The following is a 21,917-nucleotide window of genomic DNA, read 5'->3' as shown; positions in this document are numbered from 1 at the left end:
GTGTCAGTGTGATTTAAAATCAAATCAGGACCTCCAAAGGAAATGAGCTCCTGCAGCCAAATGGCAATTCTACAGCTATAACTGCATCTCAGAACACTAGGAGGAGAAAAACAGTCAAATAAAGCTCCTTCAAAAGTAGCTTTCTCTTTCTTAACTTTCACAATTTTGTGGCTAGAAGCCTGTTAACATTACATAATTTATTAGTTGGATTAATTGAATAAGCGTTTGTATTAATAATTCAGGTTTATGTTACGTAAATTTAACTTAACTACAAATAAAAGACACTAAGAGTGAAAAGTAATCACACTTCAAAAAGTGCTTCTCTGTAAAAAAGGTATCGCAAAACTTTACTAGGGCTTGTACGGGTTAAAGTTCCCTGACATTGTATCATATCCCAGAGCTGAATATGTTATACAGTAAGTGTCTGCTTGCTTGTATTGGTTGCTTCCCCTGGTTTGTGAGAAATTATACAGGCATTTTGAATGCTACTTTTCCATCCATGTGATTTGTCTCAGAATAAATGTGCCAACATGCAATGTACAGCAGAAAGCACGTGAAGATCTCTAGTATTAAATTTACTTATAAAAAAGATGTGCACTTGGTTGGTCAGGCTTTTTGATTAACAGCATTATAAAGTTAGAGAATAAAAGTCCTTCTCATATCTCGCTCATTTGCAAATTAATTCCAGAAACTCATCCAACCGTTTTTGGAGGTATCCCAGTGGTTCAGCTATAACATGACTGGAGGATTTTTGGGACTTTTTAGTCCATGTTCCAATACTGAAGTAGCAAGCGTCCTTCAGAACTTTAAACATTTTAACCAAATCCCCATTATCTTCTTCATCCATGACTATTTATTTCCAACATTTTGCCTGTGTATGACATTACTGTAAGTCAGAGCCACACTTTCCAGAAGGTCCTGTATTTGTGCTATGGAGGACAAAACTGGACACCATATTCTAAAGGAGGTCTTATTATTTAACTGTTTGTCCTGGTTCAGGTGAAGATATATGACTTATGACTATGGATTCTTGCCCAGGATAGACTGTATATGTTTCAGTCTCTAACTACAGTACCTCACTAGTTTCACAGCTTAATATACTGTAGTGTGCACTGCATTGAAACACTTCTAGTTTTCTGAGGGGCATTCTATACAATCTCTGCCCTTATTAAAAGGCAGTCGGGCTGCAACTGTCTCTTTAAGTTCTCGGACTGTGAAATTGGCTCCCTGCGAAAGCCACTCGGCAGGAATGAGGGAGTTCTCCCATTACCCAGGTTCATCTAGGCTTTTAATTTTGATTGGGTGATGAATGAGAAAAGGTCCTGGAAATTAAGCAGTTGCAGCCTCAGCGCAACCAGCCCTCCCGCCTGTAATTATTTTTGCAGAGAATATGTCAAGTGTCACGCTTCGCTGACACTCGTTTAGCATTCAAATGTTTAGTGATTAAGCACGGCTTACTTAATTAAGCACTTTGTAATGGCTGTAAACCTAAAGAGTGGCAGGATTAAAGATCCCTTATTGTTGTCCATCACTTTAAAGGCACAGTAATAGCTGCCTAAAGAGATGTTGAATCAGGGGAAGAGAAAACAGTAAATGTGTACAGCAACAGGGGGCTAGAAAGAAGAGTTAGTGTTAATTTACTGACGTATCACATGGCGTCATTTCAGCTGGTATCTCGGTGTGTCTTTTCTAATCATTTAATTTTGAAAATACTTTAGAGCACATGTAAAGAGACACCAGGCACCCTCTGATATAACTTTGACAACTCTGTAAGAATCATACCTGATCATGATACCCCTGACTTCAACCTAATGCTGGAATTAAATAAAGCCCTCTCTCCTTCCAGCAGGTTCAAGGTCTGAGTAATACCAATAGTGTCTGAGAACACCAAGTTCACTTTGCAAAGAAGACATATTTAGAAAAAGTGTAAAGTGTTCGCAGAAAACCTGTTTTCCTTCACTCTTTTTAACATAAAAGCCAATGTGATACATGAAAGTACTGAAATGTAGAAGGAAGAAATACAACATTTCATTTGTAGACCTTTATCTACAATTGTAAGGAGGTTATGTTTCTTTTTTCTACTTTTCAGTGTTGAATTATTCTTTATTTGTTCCTATACAGACAACACACACCAACACGGGCTCCTCCTCAGAATATTTAAATCATAGCCACCATCCTTTTCTACTGTATGTCCATTGCTCTGCTTTAGCACAGTTCCAATTAATACCCAAAATAAAACAATAAAATAAAAATAGTCCAACCAAAAGCAAATATTTAAAAGAAAAAATCCTCAGGCAAGGTCCAATCTCACCTAGTCTAGTGAAGTTTAAGATTGGAATTGTGTTCTGGATCTGATGATTTCTCCCCAAAAGAGTTTGAAATCCACAAGAGTAAAAACAAAAACATTTATTCAAAACATGAAATAATCAGATTAATAGGACAATTTAGAACATTGCTTAGGAAGAAAAAGACAAAACAGGAAATTTCTCAGGAGATGCACTAAAGGAAGAATGGAAATAGATCCTATTTTTTATCAGTTGGAGCAACTGATTTCACTGGCTAGTATAATTCAATCTAGTAGAAATCAAGAATACCAAGAGTTTTTTAAAGAAACTAAAACATTTAGAAATGTAAAAGTGAGGAGGAGGTGAGAAAGAGAATAAATTAACATCTTCAACAGTCATTAAAATTGAATTAATTGAAATGACAGATGCTGCAGTAGGTCACAAGACAGCATAGTTTAAAAATATTTAACATTTTATTTTGCTATGGGCATTTTACAGCAAGTTGTGTGTGATGTAATTGGGACAGAAAGATCGATCGTGTTCGAGCAGAGAGCTGCATCTTTGCAGGATGACTGCAAAGGAACAAGTAAAGTTTAATTCCACACCATAAAGTAAAAAGTAGAAATGGTACAGTACATTGTGTACACTGAGTTAATAGACTACATCGGGTATATTGGGTACAAAGGGTACATTAAGTAGACTGGGTACATTGAGTACATTGTGTACATCAGATACAAGTAGTATCCTCTTTAAAACCATGAAACAAAATAGCTTAGTTTTATTTACATTAACATTGTCCTCATCAGGGCACTGCAAGTTGACTGGAAGGTTGGGGGTTCAGGTCTCAGGTGAGACACTACTGCAAAATTGACCAGACCAATTTTCTTGACCCAGATATCTCACGTTACATACCAAGCTGTATAAATGGGTGTAAATGTAAGTCGCGTGGGATAAAAGCATCAGCCAAAAAATGAATAATTTAAGAATGAGAGGTACCTGACCTTGTGCAGCTTCATCTTCAGCATGACATTTACAGTACAGTATGTACAGTACTGTACTGTATGTCTCTGCTTTGGGCCATGCTTATGAAACAAATAAAGATATTTTAAATGTTAATGACTTACAAAACTTGCATTAAATATAAAGTTATTAAATAACTAATTAAAACCTATAGTTAAACAGCAATTGAAAGGTAGTAAAGATACTACCGTAGCAACATTTCGAAATAATGTTATCTAAGTAAAGCAACCCAAGACTTGTAGTGTAAAGCAAAATATTTTAAAGCTGTCTTTTACATCTTTTAAAGATTTCAGACCCAACCATTTCTGTAATACTAAAAGGTTTTCTAAATGCTACTTCTAAATGATTCTTAAAAAAGATATCTTATAAATATTTAAAATAAGAGGTATGCGCAAAATGCTCTGCCCCTACTGTAACAGTGTTTTAAATTACAGTACTTATCAGACACTGTACATATCAGACATCAGAATAAAATAGAAAACAGGCAGCAAGTCTCTGTATGGAGATGATTTGTCTTTGGACCATGTAGCAATGACATCATTAGCTTATTTTATTTTTCCTGATCAGGTCCACATGTCCTCTTACAGTAATGCATCACTTTCTCATCAAATTGCCCATAGAGCTACATTTATAGCATGGACAAAGTCCAGTGTATTAGGTGAAAAATATTGGCTCCAGACTCCCAATAATACAATAAGAAACTAAACTTTGATCTGTAGTAAAATTGTTTTTGAAAAAAAAAAAAAAAAAAAAAGATTTTAACCATTTCACCTCTGGAAAATTGTGTATACTGTAACTATAGCACTTATATCGTGGATCTTAATGTGTACATCTGTAATAAAGCTTCCGCCTAATTTGTTTGATTAAATATAACTTCCCAACACACCCCAGTGCTTTATGGTGTTAATGACACCACCACACTGGATACAGATTCCTATAAATAAAATGTATTTTGAAATGGCGAGAGTTAAATTAATAATAATTGTGCCAAGGTAACAGCAGGTTAGAAAGGTAACAGAATAACGTGATGTAGGATCATAATACAAATATAAATATCCCATTTTATTTACTGAATGTTTTCACATAAAATGGATACAATACCTAGTCACCACCTGGTCCAACAAAAAAAACATTTTTGCTGTGTGTAATGTTAGATGTGTGAGTGTTAGAGGTTAAATTTGAAAATATTTTGGAAGAAATGTGTTCAATAATTCTGATTATATAATTTTGGAGGAACTATAGACCTATTCTGTTACCACAAGGTTAAAAAAATAATGTTTTCAGCCTTGAAGAAAGATAGATGTTGCATGAATGAGAATTGAATAGAACTGATCGTCATTTGCCATCATTACAAAAAATTGACCTACAGTATCAGTGATTTTCCATTATCTGGTGCCCAGATGCATTTATTATGCAAAAGCCAATAGGAAACTGGTTTGGGAAATTTATTAAGATTACCTCACAAGTCCCCTGTACATATTGTTTGGAAGAACCAAGGGAAAATCCATAACTCTGTCCTGCTCTGTGCAGCAGTTTTTTTTGAAAACAGCAACCATAGTGCCAACGTGAGAAAGGCCAGTACAGACCGATACTGGTGATTCCTGTCGTTCCTGTCTTAATGCATACAGAGCTGTACTTCACAGCTACAACTGTACAACAGATGTGCAACAGAGGGACACAGGTTAGTGAATGTAAGGTTATCTGCACTTGACCTGAACTTTGCATCAACATAGTTTAAGCCAATCTCCCCATCTACAATATCTTAAAGAAAATCAGTCTAAAGGTCTAAAGAAAAGGTCTAAAGGTCTTTTTCCAACAGCCTTGTACCATAAGAGGTACTGTGATTTCAAAAATAATCTGTAATACTTCTGAAAAAATAAACAAAACAATGTGTTCAGACTAACATTTATTGATTTGTTGTATTCAGGTTAAAGTATTAAATTTTATTGTAAACTGAACCTCTTCTCACTCCCCTTATAAACCTGGTTATCTGTACTGCTTCAATTTTACACTAATAATATAATCACATTGTTCCTGTCTTATAATATGACAGACTATCACAGAGGATTATTACACATGAACACACACTTTCCAAAACAAAACACAAAGGGAAAACATAATAGATTTAGTTGTAGGCACTTAAAGTTTTGCGTTGTTTACCAAGACTACTTGATTGCTATCTTACTGGGAAATGATAATGAAGAAAAATCAATTACTTCATTGCGGTTTCTCTTATCAAAATCAAAATGTATAACTCTGTTAGTGGTTTAGTTGTGTTGAACTGCTCTCTGTGTTCTACAGATTCATAATCATACAGTACAAGCTGAATTTTTCCACTTTGGAATCTGCATTTTTCTTGGAGGCCCCTATGGCTTTTACTCATTGTTGGGAGTAATCTGGTTTCCAAGGAAACCAGTTTGAAGTAACAGGAAATATTTCATTCCTTTCTGCAGTGGAAAAAAATAGAACTATGTGACCACTGACAAAAGTTCTAAAGACTCCTCTAAAGCGCTTAGATTTTCATTGTTTGTTTTGTTTTAGAAAATAAATTAAAACCATTGACTAATTTCACAAGCACAAGACATTTTTCTCCTTTAAAAAAACTGGAAGCACTGTCAAAGTGATACAATAAATAAGGCAACAGACAGACAGTGAAAAGTCTGGAACCATGTCTACAGTATTTACACATACTGGACAATGCCGAACTTTGAACAGTACAACAATAAACAAAGCAATATTGCAGTATTGATAATTAGTCACAGTAAGTAATTAGCACAGTAGTCCTTCTGCCCAGCAGAAGTCCCTGCTACAAGACTCTGTTGCTTTATTTTTAAATTACAGTATCTATCTATTCATTATCACCATGGCTCTAACTCTTAATATGCTTTATGGATGCATAGGACTGAAAACAAGAGTATACATGAGATGAGATCCCAGTCCAGTGCTGAAAATAATAATAATAATCCTTATACTTAAATCACACTTCTCTGTACACTCCACTCAAAGAGTTTTATAAGTCATGGGGACTCCCCTCCACCAACACATTCATATCATAGATTTTATGTCTCTGTTTTGACCTAAAGCAACCTATTTTTGCCACTTTCAAAGGATAATGACTTGGTCATGTCTGCTTCGTTAATGGTGCTGATTACCAGTCAGCAGGTTAGACTATAACTCTGATTAAGGGCTGTTCCATCTGCCTTTTTGTAAAAAAAAATGGAAGGCAACATCGTCAAGCTATTTCTTTATAAAGACATTATGCTAAACTGACCTTTAAAGGAAGATTAGGAGTGGTGAAAAAAGCATGTGAAAGAAAGAAAGATTTGCTGCACACAGTTCATAAATAAAGCTGATGAACTGTCTCAGACACTGACAGAAGAGGAAGATGGATAGTTTCCTTGGATTCTTTTGCTACACCATTGGAATTTCCAATACTTTTTTAAAAAAATAAAGGACCAGTGTGAATCTTGTATGGAGTCATTCTTAACCATGGCATATGGGGTTCAATACAGAGGAGAATCATTCTAGATTGACACAATATTAGGTTCTTATTGGCAGATCTTGGCATGGGAGTTCCAAGTTAACATCTGTGATCCCAAAACATGTGTGATAAAAAAGGAATACCTAGGAATGGTCACAGAAATCACAATTGAATAAGTGTCCAATGAGATTAAGTGGGAACATTTTTCTTGCAGTGCACTGCCTTAATAAAATTACAGAATTTCCTTGATAGTGGGCTGGTCCACGTCCAGCATTAATTACTTTTGCAACATATTGTGTCATCGATTCCACTCAACCAACAGCAGTTAATGCAGCTTTCCATGGGATGGTAGATGACAGATCAGTGGCTTCATCAGGCCTGAACTATCCTTCTTATTGGTGTTTGTAATTTCTTATTCACCAGTTGCAGTCTGGCAATTCTTGAGACTGCCTTAATAGTCACATTTACCATTCTCATGTAAGAGAACAGAAGGTTCAAATGTAATGGCAGCCTTGTCTGGACCAGGAGACTTTGGAGAAATGATCTGCTGCCCCCAGTCACCAGATGCTGGAAGACAACTGGTCAGGTGACAGATTAAAAAGCAGGACGTGGAGGAGTCTGTTTGTTCTGTTGTCCAAGGGACAGATGGTCTTTTTGCTCCATTCAGCAGAGGGAGAGCCCTGGCAAATGGTGTAGCCTCTATTCCACTCATATTTCACACGTCTGTGATACCTAGAAGCTATAACATGTCAATTGCTGAACCAGCACACTATCAACTGTCTGCTTCCCTACCAATCTCCGTCACATGACATTCACACAGAACCCAAACTGCTGCTTTTTCTTTCACCTGAGTGATCCTGGTGCTGCTTGACTACAGCATTCAAGCAGACCTACAGCTCTCTCACAGGTCAGCCTGGCATCTACACACCCCACCCACAATTCAAGGCCCTTTCCGATCTATATCTCTGATAAACACCCATTTCAACACACCTCAGTCTGCTGTCCGTAGGACCAGGAGAACTTCTTCTCCCTCAGAGCTTTCTTCTTAGAGTGTTGTCCATCTGTCTCAACAATTGCTGTTGCTCACTGTCCATGTGTCCAATAACTGATATTACCCTCTAGAGAGACTACACAGGTTGTAGACTGTAAAAAGAAAAACTCTCAGCTGCAGCTAATTAACATCCCAGTTCCGTGCAGCTGCACTGCCCTCAAATGATCACTGACTAAACAGCCTATCACAGTCTCATTTTCTGTTCGTTTTAATTGTTTTTCTATTATTGCTCTGCATTATATAAAACTACTGTGAGGTCTATAAGATCAGTTGAATGGAGGAATTTGTATTTCTGCAGCTTATGTTTTCCTTTTACATATAAGGCACACATTATTCTAACTATAACTTTTCTACCTGGAAAGAAAGCATATCCTGTAAGACTAAACAGAGAGCCCAAGGAAATAAAGCAAAAATCAAACACAAGGCCCAGCTATCTTCCAATGGTTTCCTTGGGTGTTTCTGGGAAAGTCAAAGTGCAAAAGCCCAAACAAGACCCCAATTACCTTAAACACAACCATGCATGCAACCTGTACTAATTTGTAAGCAAAAGGCATACATGGAAGCCTTTCTCCCATTCCCCTAGGGATCAAACTATCCTTGTACACTTTTTGGGAGGAAAGCAGAATACTTATATAAAAGTAATGTGACAGAGAGATACTTTCAAGGCTAGACTCAAAGATTCAACCCCTGGATCTGGAAGCTGTGAGGTGGCTGCACTGGACCAATCCAGTGGGCCTGAAATAGGTGTTGAGAATCCATGGGGCTGGACAGTTACGCAGCAGGGACTGTGGTGCTTGCCTTGCATGCGAAAGGTGCCTGGTTCAAAACCAGGTGGAAACAAGCAGGGATTGTCCTAAAAGGTAAGAAGCCAAAGGAAGAATTGATAATACAAGGTGTTGCTCATTTTTCCAAATATTTTATCCCCTACAAGATTAAGCTCAAGCAAGAGGTAACTTCAGTAAAACTCCTTGCGAGGCCAGCCACAGTTTCTTGCGTGTTATTTTTCTTTTTGTTTCAAGGGGTGTCTATGGCCTAAAAATAAATATGAGCAAATGTAAGTAGTTGGAACTGTTGGCAGCCAGATGAGGGGACTTGGCAAGAGAGCTCAGCCCAGTCAGATTCAGTGTAAGCTGCGTGTCCAACATCTGTCAATCCTGTACGGACAAGCAACCACCCCAATGGATTTCTCATGCTCTGGAGAGTTTTAGTAACTGCAAACAGTTGGCTAACCCCACTATGCTGCACTGCTAATCAGAAACAGATTGTCCACCTATTGTCACCACTTTGTTTAACAGACTCCATCAAGTTGTTATTTTGGATGTAAAACTATTCTACAAGATGATAAAACGATGGGACTGCTTAAAAATAATATTGTTGTGTTTAATTCAATGAAGTGAATTACAGATACTTTGTTTGTAGTCTAGGTACATTATAAGGATTACTCCTTCCAAGACATTTCAAATATCACATTTTCTATAAAGATATAAAGGATCTTAAGAGTAATGCAGCTAATTACAATACATGCTCATATGGCTCTGAAAGGCTGTGTTTTTATCTTTTTTCATTTATGGTAATTTTTCTGCCGCATCATATACTGAGACACATTGAAATGCAAAAATTGTGTACTTGAACCAATGGCATTTACTGTTTTTAATGTTTTCATATACAGAAAGTTAAAGAACCAGAAAAACTGAGAAACTCTCCTGTTTTCCCAGACTTGCCCTTTCTGTAAACAATATTGTTTTTTACAAGAGTTTGTTCCAAAAGCAGCATCTTGCAAATGCACCACAGTTTGTATCTGCTCCACTCTTGACTGAAGTGTGTTACAGATGCATCTCAGTGATAAAACTGCACATCTTGATATGGCAGGTCGCTTCTTTGCCCCCTTTGTCAATGAGAAGAAACAGTGAATGGCAACAGCCAGTTATGGATCAAAGAAACATTTAATATATAAAAAACATGTAGGCAAACTGGGTTTTGAAGAGGTAATGCTCAACATTTTTCTGTAACATTTTTTAAGCTTAATTCCAATCCTATTTAGAAAATAGGATCCTACAAAAGGGTATAAAGTCAGTTACAAGTAGCTTATTGATTCAAGATTTCAGCCAGCCATTTCCCAAAAGATCTCATGAAATCATCTTCAACAACATACCTGGGCAGTTTGGGAGCCCACAGCCCATTGTATTGTAGTTTTAAATAACTCTCAAAGAAAAAGGAAATGTTTTTGTGGCTGGCTGGACTTCACTGCACCTTATGAAGATTCTACCGATTCTTATGCTGAGATCAAATCTCAAGACCTCCTGCTTGCAATTGCAATCTTGCAATGTGGAACAGCTACAGTTCTGATAAAGAGGAATTTCCTAATTATTGTGTTTGTAGAGACTGTCTTTACACAAAGATATCTCTTGCCAGCATGAGGTCTCTTCGTAAACATCATATATCTGACTGTACTGAAATGAGAAAGGATTCCCTGTCAATATGGACCCTTCTTAATCAGATTTTTCTTGAAAAATAATAATTTTCCAAATTACAATATATAAGTTATATAAGTTACATATGTACTGTATATATTATATACTATATTATATGCATATAGTTATAGTTATAGTTAAAGTTGTAAAGTTAAATAACTATAATAAAGTTATAGTTATTTTTAATCAACATGGCTAAGATAAAAATAAAAAAGAGCAATTCAATAATGATTCTCTTTTGGCTGTTTTCAGTAAAATGTCAGAGTGAACACCTCTTATTAATTATTGATTATTATTAACTGATAAAACAGCAATAAAGACATTTTTTATTTCTCATTTGTGATCAGCCGTGTTTTCAATCAGAAGTTTTTTTCTGTAAGTTAATGCCAATTAATGACGTATTTCTGTATACATAACACCTGTGGCTGTTATACAGTACCTGGTGCAGCAAGAGCCTGTAGCTCTCTGTCAAAGTCAAATCCTTGAGAACATAGGTGTAAAACCAGCATACTGCAGTAAAGGTTTTATCATGCTTACTTGAAGGATAGGAACAAGAATCCATACATACAGTATTAGTTTTACTTACTGTAGTTGACTCTAACTAAAATGTAGGACTGGTTTTAAATCACTTTAACTGTAGTTAAACATTCATCTGTCATGGATTAGTAGAAATTTGTTTTTCTTTCAGTCTTAAAAAACATTTAGGGGAATGTTAGGATGGGAGAAACCTTAAATAAATCTTTTTTGCATTAACTTTGTAACAAAATAAAGTTCAATGGTAATGAAAATGTACACTGTGTGATATAATAACAAAAATGTGCATTTGTGGTTTAAGAGTATGTACATATCCATGAAGACATTTGAAATAAATGCGCCAAAAATGTAATACTGTACCTAAACCACTCTTTATACTGATCAGAATAAGGAATTTCTGCACCCCAGAATCACAATAATGTGTATTACAGATCCAATGATATGAGGAAGGATTTTAAACTTTTCATGGCTATTGGATAAAATTCAATTCAGTTGATAGGTAAAATCCTAATTACAGTACAATGATACAAGAGGACGAAGATTGGTGTTAACTAGCCTGGCTCACTTGCAAAGAATGAAACAGGGAGGATGCTGCCATGATGAAGTTGGGTGAAGGTGGAGGGAGGAGTGCTAGAGAAATGGATGCAGTTGTAGCCTATGCGTTGTGGGCAGCTGCCCTGCGAGTATTCATCTGTAGGAGGACCAAATTAAGAAATTAGGTTCTGACCCACTGAATTTCAGTTCAACAAAGCCATTTCAGTAGTTTAGTTAAAATTCTAATTGCATTTAACACATCTGACTGAGTAAATGAAAGCTTCAGCTGAATGTCAGAGTTGTTACAAGCCCCAAACGGATCACTAAAATACCCATGGAGATTTCTTCAAATACTGAGCTATTTGGCTGAGTCAGTTCAGCTGCGAAGTTTTGCAGGATCTGATCAAAGAATGGGTGCTCTTGCATAGAGCAAACGGGGAGAGTAAATGATACAGGCATGAGCTTGTTTGATCAAGTAGATTTGATACTCAATGTTTCAAAGAAACAATGGTGGACACTGAGGTGAATGAGAAGCACATATCATACAGGTGATGGAATACAGTCAACAAATAGGTAGCAGTAAAGGAACTAAACTTATCTCTCTTGAGATTGCAATTCTGTGCTGGGTCGTGGAAGACACTGCAGGAACCAGGAAGAGTAGCCTGAGGTGAACTACTGGATAGGAGCTGATAGTGAGTTATATATATATATTAAGTGTCTTTACCAAACTTACAATGCAAGTTCAACAACAGATGTGAGATCAGACAACGAGGTAAGAGGATGCATTTCAAATTTAAGACATACTCACACTGTAATGCTACAATTACCCATCAATAACTATTTCATTACTGCAGTCCAACTGCATCCTGTGTATTGTCAATCAATGGAAAGTCAAAGAAAACAATTATTCGGGGGTATCGGTATCAGTGGTCCAGCATTGCTACTAAAGTAACACTAACAAAGACTCTTGACCAGCAACAGTTATAAATACAAGCCTTGTTGTGATGGCCTAGGGCAGCATGTTCTTGGCTTCAGCTCAGGAGAATAAGCTCCGTTAATTATCAGCAGTCTGTCCTGTTTCCCTATTCCATTTAGTGTTTCAGCCAACACAGCTGCACCATATTCATTCCTCTTATTTCATGCTTTAAAGCAAATAAATGATTGCTTCCTCCACTATTCACCTACCTGGAATTTGTGAAGCTAATATGGCAATATACCAGCTAAAGAGTTTCAGTTGGCTTAGTTTCTAACCTGACATTTTCACTACACCACTCTTTCACCTGCATTGACCAACAATCCTGATGTTTACAGTCATTACTGAAATCCTAAAACAAACTCTTTTTACTTAAAGTGGACAGACATAAACATCGGTGCCTTAGAAGGGCTTACTGCATCATCATCTATTCCATTATAAATCATTAAAAGGAACTCACTATCTGCCCAGGAGTCCCTGGAAAATATGTATTATGTAGCACACCTGAAAAAAACTCAGATAGCTGTCAGATAGCAGCAATCACATCCAGTTAGCTTTTAGCAAAAGGACAGTCTAAAAAGTAATGCACAGTACTACATTTTAGCTACACTTTTAAAATCATTTTAAAAGTAACAGGTGTGTTTGTTCAGGAGAAGTCCCTATACAGTATATACCTATCTTGATAGGAGAGGTTGTGTTAATGAAAGACGCATTCCTTTACTTTGCATTAAACTCCTTATTATGGAAAACAAAACTCACAGGGTGACAAGCCAAACCAAAAATCCTGGATGCATTAAAAGAGGGAAAAAAAGGACATATCATACTGTTTAGGAAAGAGGGAGTCTGTCCAAGAAAAACGGACTGCTTACTTAGAAGTGGCTTATGGGATGAAGTGCTCCATAGGTACTCTGCTGTGGGGAGAAAATAAGAAAACACTCTTAGACTTGGTCCGAAAAGATGGATTAACCCATCCACAGCAATCAAAAAGATTCCCATCTTTGTGTCGCCACTGATTCAGGTCTCAGCTAAAAGCAGCCAAGAACCTTTCGGCCGTTGCGAGCTTTGTGGAAACTTTCATAGAAGCAGCGCGGCTATTTACTTGAAACCTTGGCTACAGCTTTGTTTGGATTTCATCTTGAATTACAAGTTGCTCCTACAGTGCAAGCAGTTGGCATCAGGATTTTTTTTTTCAATAAGGCATGTAGGAGGTCTGGCCTGGCATGAATGTCCAATAGGAAAGGAAAATATAAGGCTACTTTAATGTACCCAGTGACATAAACCTTCACTTAATTAACGTCTGCATGACTGTTTGCATATATAAATACTGCCTTGTCCACTTGAATCTGTGCCCAGCAATCCAGGCAAATATCATTGATTCTGTGTTCAGCAATTGAAAATGATGGAAATTTTCTCTTTTTGAAGCTCCGTACTGCCCATGCCTCTCTAATGACAATAGAATCAATTAGGCAGGTCCAGTCTTCTGATATTGGTTTAATAACCAGGATGAGCCAGACTCAGCATTGTAACAATAATATTTACGCACTGTAACGATAATATTTATGTTGAACTGATTTACTACCTAAGGTACGTTACAGTCTGCATATACCAGAGATACAGTATGTTAAAAAGGAACTAGCCCTTCTCCAAACACAGAAGGCTAGTGGATATAACACAGAGACACACAAATTGCTCAGAATGCATAAAGAAAACAACAGAAGGGGTTGGGAGATGTAACAAGTTATTAAAACAGAACAGAAACAAAATATTCAAATGGTTTTGCAGAACATCTTTATAATGACACTGGGTTTCTTTGCCCTTTGAAGACCAATGTGCAGTTTAAGAGGTCTCATGTAACCACAGTGTTAGATTAAAGTGCATCAACATTTATATAGTGTCTGAAATATTAAAAAGAATATGCAAGCAAAAGATGGCATGGTTTAGATACTAAATAAATGTAATCTTAATAAATTAATCCATTAATTTAGCAATATGAAATATATATGGTGTAGCTGCAAAATATAATTATTCTATAATTAGCTAATGAGTTTAAATTATGTTTAAATGATGCCAGCCTGCTTTCCAAAACTTTGGGATTCAAAAAATAGGAATATAGGGAGAAAAAACACAGTCTTACGTTTTGGAAATGGGCTTTCCACCATGGCCACAGAGAAAGGGCTGAAACTTTTACTTCAAAATAGGGTCAATTCAGGAATAGCTATAAACTGAATTAACATTGTTTTAATCAGCATTTAACACAGCAAGATGACATTCAGCCCTGATATTCCTAATGCTGTTTTACCTTTAGATATGTAACAGATATTGCACCACACATGTTTTGAGAAATGACTGTCCTCACCTATTTGAGTAACTACTAATAAAGCAACATTAGCCACGTGCTCTTGGAAATTAATCATTTCTGGTTTTAAAAGAAATCTTAATAACAAGATGTGGTTACTATTCCATCCGAAGTTCTCATTGACTTGCAATACAAAAATAAACTATTTTATCCAAAGTAGCCTTCATAAAAGTGAACAATGCTTCACTATCGCATATTATACCACCGACCCTTAAATTCTGCACCATGGAGGACTGCTGCATCTGAGCCACATAATCCATCTCTTTACAGTAATAGTAACAAAGCAGCATAAAATATGCACCAACAAATTGATTTTACTGAGCAATGCAAAATGTGAGAGAATTTAACTTTTTAAAATCTCTTGGAAAATATAAAACAGCAACTCAAAGAAATATTGCCCAAAATGCGGGCTGCAAAAGTAGTTTGAAAATTGTGTACTGTACCAATGTGCTGGTTTAATAAATGTGTTTTTAATTTTTTAAGAGAATTTTAAAATTGGCTCGTATTTTGTAGATGATTCCATTCATCCGTATTGTAATCAAGATGCTAAAATACTTTCCTCTTTAATTAGGCAAAGCTTTGATATTTTCAGTTTTGAAACTCGATGAGTATGAATCATTGGTATGTGCTCATGGGATACATGAAGAGGGCCTTCCCTATGAATTTGGAAAACCTATTTTCATACCATTTTTGTGATATCTTTTTTTTACATATTAGTACAGTCTGTACTTTAATTAATGCAAATACAGTAAAGCTATTAAGCTTATGGTCAGAAATGTTATCCTTGTGTTGTGCTGTCATATTTTACTGAGATATAATTTATGACATAGAAGTATAATTTTAAATAATTTCCCTTTCACTTGTATATAGCACATTAACCAAAATGAAAAAACACAGTTGCCTACACTTAAACTATGTATTTTGTAAGTTGTGGGTTGTCACTAAGGCTGTAATCCACAGTATTTACAGATAAAACTAATTTCTGATCTCATATTTACATGGCTAATTTAAGGACCAGTTAATAGCTCATAGTGTTATTTGACTTTTCAAGAGGTACAGTATATTGAGAAGGCACTGTGTTCTCTCATGCCATCACTATCATGATGTTTCAGTAAATACTACAGGGACTAGCTGGTTACAGTGGCTTTCCCCCAGGTTTGACTCAAGGAAATGGAAAAAAAATACAGGAAAAACACTGGACAGGAGCAAAAGATTGTGTTTATTATTGTTGTACCTGCTGTTGATACACTTATACAGTACGTTTAATGTAATCATGACAGCTGTGTTCCTGGCTTTGCTACTCTCTGTTCAAATCACTTACAGTATTAATATTAGAAAAGTGAATCAAAGTATGATATAACTGAACTGCAGCTATCAGCGTCTTTTAACTGATGTCACAGATATGTATGTTATACTGTACATTCACATAAACATTTAAGCAATGTTCTGATTTATTTCTGCTTAACCTTTTATCTTTTTTCCCCAGAGAAAAGGAAGAACATTCCTAGTTATCCATACAAAACTCACAGTTAAGAAAACCTTTCAATCGGTTTCATATAATTTTAAGTCTTGCCTTTACATTAACATTAAGTATTGTTAGTATTGTTTTTAAGGTCTTGGTTGTGGTACAGAAGTAGTCAGCACATTTAGGATCACAGAATCAGTAACATATGGATCTTATATGTTTCAGTGAACTAAGCCTCATTTTAAGGAATACTTCTAGTTGCATTTCATCTGTTCCTGCTTATTTTGGACTTTGATGTCATGGCTGCACTGCATCTAATATGTTTATTCAAATACTGTTTATGTAAAGATTGTAAAGTTATTATAAATAAAATTAATTTGATTTTGTATGCACACTTACCAACGGTGGCCTCCTCAGGCTGGAGGAATAACAGTTTACTGGCAGTTATAGCCTGTTTCTTGGTGGCCAGTATTTTAAAATGGTGAAGAATGTTGTCGAAGAGAACACCCACAAAAACATATGCACGTCTATCCCTGTCTGTTCCAAAGCATGCTGCATGATCAAAAAGACTGTTTGGAGCAGAAAGAACAATGCTTGAAACTCAATCTAGCTTCAAATGCATGAAATCACAAAAGAATGTTGCGTTATATAAACAGCACACATGTGCATGTAGTTTGAGTCAAGCGGGTTAACTTTGTTGCTGCTTGTTGTAATTGTTAACATTGCTGTTAGTAGGGGAGCACCTGCTTGGCACACAACCACAGGAAACCAAGTATAGCAGAACAACTGGATTCAGTTTTCTGTGTTCCAGAAAAAAATATGGGTTTTGGACTCTTAGTAAAATGACTATTTTTATCCTCCAGAGAATGGAATCCTGAGAACTGTTAACAATTTCTTTTTCCCAAACAGAACCAATGAACAACACTGTCAAAATGACAAAATACCAGTATAAATAGCACAGAAGGGGAGTTCAGATACTGTACCTGTATAATGTATACTCGTGTATTGTACTGTATGCAGTTCCATGCCTGAACTACAAAACATTCTGTAAAAAGTTGTTTGCTAGATATTGTTAGAATAAAACAAATTTCACAAGAAAGTTATTCTAAAAGGCACTCACAAGAGGATGAACCATACAGTATACTGAGATGAAGTGTGTTGTGGAGTTTGATGATGTTGCAAAAAAATACTGTAGGTGTCTACCTATCCTCAAGCCTATTATGGTGTCCTACTTTCAAAACAATGCACTTAATTTGGCATAGTAGAATTGAGATTTAGGTGCCTCTTTGCTGCCTGCTGGTCACAGGCTTTCCTAAGGTACTTAAAAGATGGTCACCACTGGATGCCGTGTCAGGGCCCCACCTGTGGTATCACTGGTATTTGTGAATGGGGTACAATGTGCGTTCTGACATTACTGTGCACCTGACTGATAGAGTACATCAGCTCAGCAGCCCAGGTGGTTCCAAATTTCTCTGTGACTGGTCCAGCATGTGACAGCAGCAATCAGTATTTGACAGTTCTTATACTGATACTTGGCTTTATCACAGACATTAGTGTGTTCCTGTGGGCTCATGATGAAGTAAATGAGAGTGTTTCAGCTAAAAGCATTCAAACATGCTGGGATAACTTGTTTTCAACCCTGAGACATGTTATCTCATTCTCAAATTTTTGAAGTCGGGATAGAGTTTTTCATCTCACCACCTTGATGATGATCCCTCCTGTTCGGGTGAAGTCCAGAGTTACAGTTAAATAGAAACAATTGTTCAGAATTTGCCAGTCTGTAAGTTAAACATGCAGACTCAGTTTTATGTTAGGAGAACACCATCTCAAATACTTTTTCAACCATTATTTGTCATTCTGACAATAGTTCCATAACAGAAAGGTCTACTGCCAAGCTGCCGTTACTGCATGACAATTATAGTATTTTTGAAATATTTTGAGGCTTTGGAACAGACAGATTGTAATATCAAAATCAATATTACATTCAAAATGGCAAATGCTAGACAATCAGCAGTGAACATTTATAAGTACATTTGACAATAACTCAAAAGGAAAAGAATGCCTTTACAGTATGTAAAAACATTAAGGGTAAAATACTATCAAGGGTAGAAACAAGGCAGTGTAACTTTTCTTACATTTGGAAATGTTCATCCTGCTTTGAGCAGTTTTCTGATCTGATGCTTGAACGAGGTTAATCAACAGGAGACATCTTGACTAATCCATCATGAAAGGAGGAATTAAGACATCACTAATGTTGATAAATAAAGAAGCCTAAGATTTTAATTAACTGAAAATCACCTTTGGTCTGTGTTACCTGATATAAAAAAGCATTAAATGTCGAACATTTATAGTTCATAGACCATGGTGCTAAAATTGATTCTAGCTACTTCGTCGCTTTATCCACAGACAGTTGTAGCCAACAAAACTCATGTTCCCCTTCTAGGCAGTCCTGAGTGGATGCCTTTAGGTTTCAAGTCCTAAAGTCCTGAAACCACGTAGGTGGGCATTTGAATTTTAAAATGTGTAGTAATTCTCTGGAGACTGATTTGCAGTGCAGGATGAGTGATTCAGATCATTTCGATCAGCATTTCCCTCTGAAGTATTTTTTTCATCAAACAGGAATCATGCTTCTCCCTAACAGCAGTTAGCACTTTTTGGCAGCATAGAGGCAGTCATCAAAACCTGCTTTGAGTCCCAGAAAATGGCTATTATGATCTTTCATGGTGTTGCTACTGCAGTGAATGTTGTCTGATTCCACGGTCTTCATGGTAAATGTGTATCTCCTTGCTTTTAACTTAAATCTTAAGTTGATACAGGTAGTTGGATTCTACCAAAGTATTTCTAGGATTTGATGAAGTAATTCCTTCTATTTGTGTCAATCCATCTTGGAGAGCCTTTGAACATATGAAAATGATTACTGTAGCACCCTTATTAGTAATATCCAGCATCTGCCTTATCTATCATGGTGTGACAATTAACTGTTATTGAGGTCTCAACCCCAATGATCACTGGATTCCAAAAACGTTTCATCCGGATACATTCCCATGCTTGAAGTCCATAGTAGTAGGTATTGTGTCACACCCAGGTTGCTAATGGGGTGTGTGTAAGAGTAGATAATCATGAGCAGTCCAAAAAAGCTTACAGAAAATAATGCAAAGCTGTTTATCTGAGGAGTCGTGTCCACACACATAAAAAGAAATACCAACCAATGTGAAATGTCACCACACCATAAAGAAAAGATTTATTTATATACTTATAGGCGTATTTACATTGATATTATTTCACCATTTTATTAATTGGTAGCCTGCAACATGGCAAATGCTATCAAGGTGAACCAATCAACCTTTTCCTTTTTCAGCCGTGGAGGTACATAATTTCTACTCAAAGTCCTTCCCACTAGAATGTCCCAATATACAGTACAACTAAATGGAATTTCTGTCATGAATTTCATTAAATATACATTATAATTCCATTCCAGCAAGCCCCCAGAGTTGCATATAAATAATACTCCCCATTATATACACATAACACAGAATAACATAATTCCATTGAAGTATATTTTTGTGTTTAGAATGTACAACACCCATAAAATGGAATCTTTTCACCATATTGAGCTACCTATGTACAACCCTGGGACAAGCACTAATATGACAGTTGTAGTTGCTGTTTCACATTTTAGGCAACTTTAAAAGAAACCAGAACACTTAAGAATAGTTCATTTTCCACCTTTAATGACAAAGGAATAAGCTTCTGAGTGGAGTGTCCCAAATAAAATTAAATAACTCATTCGGTTTAATTGATTCACTCTGAAAAAAAAAGTAAATTGTAGATATTTGTGCACATAAGTATATGTTTCCATATAAGTATACAGTAGCACTGAACAGTATAAGGTTATTTACGCATTTCATTGGAGTGTAAGCTGTATATGATTTTCAAAGAAATATGTTTTGTGAAAACTGATGTTACATTTATCTTAAATTAATATGAAGAGATTGTTTTGTTTGTCCAAAGAAGAAATAAATTCATTAAAATCACTGAATTTAAATTAAATCTAGAGTATTGCCCACTCTTGTCTTGTTTCAGCACTGCTACAAAATGATTACATTCATTAAAAAAGAAACATGCAAATAAACTCACCACTTTATCATCATCATTATTAAAAACTTGCTGTCTTCCAATAATGAGATGCATTTTGGCAGAAAGTCCTTGTTAATATGACCCCTAGTCAGAATTGATTGATCTTAATTGATGTTAATTTGGTGAACTTACTGAATATATAAACACTTGCAATTATTTTCATTATCCAACTTTTGCCATGACATTTGCATTAAGTGATTGAGAGTATACGTTTATTGCTCAGAATTGAAAATTAGTGAATTTGTTGCTTTAGAAAACCAAAACTAAATATAAAGAAAAAGGGTTCTGAATTCCCAGGTAATTTTTACATATTGTACATGTTATGCCACCCACTTACTGGCAATATAAAAGTATTACACTGATTTTATATTTTGAACTTTTTGAAACCTGTCACAAAAGTGTATTTATAAACATACCCTGAATTGCTGCAGTTATCAATTTAGAGGCACATAGAAGTTCTTCAACAAGTTTTAAACATTGTGACATTGTTTTAAACAAATAGACCATTGTGACATTGTGGTGGGCAAATTAGTTAGCGCAAAGTTAAGAAAGAGATTTCTTTATGCTATTGGGGAGGAAGACACAAATGATCAAAGGGTATCCCTATATTTTTACTTTTATAAGTTACATTCACTGTATATCCTTAGTATTGCTATATTAAAGAATAAACCTTCTACAGTAAACAGGCTATTCTTAAGGAGGTCATTAATCCAACTTCCTTAAGAATGGATCAATGAATAAATACAGGACCAGATACACAGTAAAGGAGAGAAGAACATGAAGAGAGAGGAAAACATAGACCCCATCATTCATCATCAACTTCAAAGCTGTACTGCAGGAAACTTCCTTTTTCTAACCAGATTGGGAAGCAGATTTTGCCCAGATAATCTGAGCATTATTACAAAACACTATTCTTGCAGTTTTAGGAAATTCTGATTTCCTATATTATGGAATCCTCAGGCTAAAACAGCTCTCCTTTTTAGTGAATTCTTATAACAGAGATTTGATTAACAATCACTGTGGGGCACCATAGAAATGGAGATTTAGTTGTATTTTAGATTCATTTATTAGAATCGAAAATTTGCAGTACTTTCAGATTACATGATAGTGGTCTAAAAGTGGTCTAATGAAAATAGATCATTTTCAAATGATGTTTTTATTTTTTTGTGCAGTAATGAACTCTTACAGCAGTCATGCTACAGAGAGTTTGTGACCATGGTAAACTAAGAGAAGCAACTCTGTGAATTTTAAATATTACTTTCTTTACCTACCTTAGGCAGGTTAAGGCAGTCCTAGGCAACCTGCAATGAACTGTGAAGTATTTAATTGGCTTAACTCACAGTACTTACTGTAACTTTGGTCAATTATAGTTTTTAACTTTGTTAAAGGAAATTAATCTAAAACAATTGTATGAAATAATATAATGACTTCAAAGAGGTGTAAATGTATAAAGTATGAGAGTTAAAGGTGAGCTGCATAGAAAGTGAAACAAAGCACTGTTAATGTTACAGACATGACAATGACAAAATCACACAATCACGCATCTAATTCGGAAGGACTGGCCTTGAAGGTACAGTACAGTAATATTAGATGGTCACAGCCACTGCTTA

General features: G+C 35.8%; 1 long non-coding RNA gene across 1 annotated transcript in view; it reads right to left on the bottom strand.

Moving 5' to 3' along the window:
• LOC148641772 (uncharacterized) overlaps nucleotides 1–16,775 on the bottom strand; it is a 54,926-nt gene extending 38,151 nt beyond the window's left edge. The window contains exons 1-2 of the long non-coding RNA XR_015929698.1: nucleotides 16,570–16,775; nucleotides 13,219–13,260 (exon numbers count right to left, since the gene is read on the bottom strand). This is a non-coding gene — a long non-coding RNA (uncharacterized LOC148641772). The remainder of the gene's footprint in view (nucleotides 1–13,218; nucleotides 13,261–16,569) is intronic.
• Between the last annotated feature and the right edge of the window lie 5,142 nt (nucleotides 16,776–21,917).

This window comes from Lepisosteus platostomus, chromosome 24 (assembly GCF_059453375.1).
Source record: "Lepisosteus platostomus isolate fLepPlt1 chromosome 24, fLepPlt1.hap1, whole genome shotgun sequence".
NCBI lineage: Eukaryota > Metazoa > Chordata > Actinopteri > Semionotiformes > Lepisosteidae > Lepisosteus > Lepisosteus platostomus.
The sequence above is the reverse complement of the archived record's forward strand: the minus strand, read 5'-3'. Positions and strand labels throughout refer to the sequence as shown.